The sequence below is a fragment of the Schistocerca piceifrons genome, chromosome 2 (assembly GCF_021461385.2).
Source record: "Schistocerca piceifrons isolate TAMUIC-IGC-003096 chromosome 2, iqSchPice1.1, whole genome shotgun sequence".
NCBI lineage: Eukaryota > Metazoa > Arthropoda > Insecta > Orthoptera > Acrididae > Schistocerca > Schistocerca piceifrons.
In genome coordinates, this window is record NC_060139.1 from 855,904,265 (window position 1) to 855,906,152 (window position 1,888).

Consider the following 1,888-nt stretch of genomic DNA (forward strand, 5'->3'; position numbering starts at 1 on the left):
GGCTGGTATGAGGTAAAGAATATTCCAGCATTATCAGCGACCCCTCTGATGATGATTCTACGACTTTGAAGAACCATTTTCATTACTTCTGCCTCATTGTAGACAGTAATTGTCCTAAGGTTCCAGAACAGTCATTCTCTTCAATGTCTTTTCGAACCCCTTCGAAACATACCACTCAAACTCTTGTCTGGGTTTACACTAGCAAGTCGCTTGCAGAAGTTATTGCTAGCCGCTTGCAGCTGTGTTTACACAGCAGCGCAAGAATTAAGCAAGATTCTTCTGCAAGTTCTTTGGCGAGAAACTTGCGTCAACAACTTGCTGATACTGTTTACATATACCTTCAGTACCACTACGAGTGTCAGCCGAAGTGTAAAATGACAAGCAGGCGGGTGAGATATGCTGCAACTCTTGTAATTGGGATGCAAAACTTGAAAAAGAAAAAGAGAAGTATTTGGGTTACGGAGTAGATAATGAGAAGATCGCAAAATTGTACCTGTAATAACCTTTTGCAAGAACTTAGTATCGAGAGCATGGATACTTTTGCAAACCTTTGCAGAATGTCCTCAAATGATTCTGAGTATTTGTTGATGTTAATGGCGCCCATCATATGAAAATGAGACACAAACTTCGATACTGCTATTTTAGCAAAGGAACGTTTGCTAGTCACTCTATGATTTATAGCTACCGGTGAGCTACGAATAAAATAGGCATTTTATTTATTTATGTGAAACATACAACCAAAAAGATTTAATTTTGAAATCTTTTCTTTGTAGGAGAATCATACAAGTCCTTAATGTAGTTGCTTCATATTCCCGTCAGCACGATTTCTCTGATCGTGCCCGATGTATGTAGAGCCTTTTTTAACGTCTTGAAAAGGGAAAATTATTTGAAGGTATGTGAAAACACAAAAATGAAATTAAATTTTTATTGAAATAAACTGTATTTTACAGAATGATATGCTTATAAAATTTTTTTTTTTTTTTCTAATGCTCATAAAATGGAAAGTGACAAGCTAAGTAAATAGAACATGTAATAATTACACATCGTCTTTTTCTAGACTCCTAAAACAACAAGCGAGTGGATGCAGGTGGCAAAGGGGTTGTGTCTTCCAGTTATGCTACTTTCTATGTACTTCTTTTATAGATGAGTTGAATATCGACAAGATGTCATTTAATGCGCTCATCTTCTTCACTCTGTCCTTAAAGTCTCGGTTATGCACGTTTCGTATTTCGGGGTAGCCCTCCACGGCTTGAATGAAATATTCTGTATCCTGCTTCATCCATTCTCGTTTATCCTCCATTTCTGAAATTTGTTTGCATATAATACGTAAGATGGTTGCATAAAATTAAGTCACCACATTAAGTAAAATGTTAAATATCAGTGTTATGCAGATGACATACTTACTATAACTTGCGCTTCCTACTTGCAGGAAATAGCAATAAATCCTAAAAGCTGCAAGTTACTTGCAGATACTTCTTGCGTGGTGTTCACACTGGAAGCGGAAAACGTGCAGCAAGTCACTTCCGCAATAAATTGCTACAGTCGCAAGTCGACTTGGCGATATGTTTACACTCACAAATCGCGTGGCAAGTTCCTCCGCGCAAGTAAATTGCTGCAGTAACTTGCTAGTGTAAACCGAGCATTATCATAAACTACAGTCAATACTTCGGATGCATTGGTGCACTTTATTCCATGTTTCCATCAAAATTAATGCAAATTCTTTGATCGATTTTTTATGTAAAAATTCGCTGTGCACTCGGAAACACACAAACCTTTTTCGCTGTCAACTATAAACTAAATATTTAAAACAGATGAAAATGGAAACATACATCAGGAACATGTGTCCAACAATTTTTTAAAAAAAGGTATTGAAAGTCGGATGTTATAA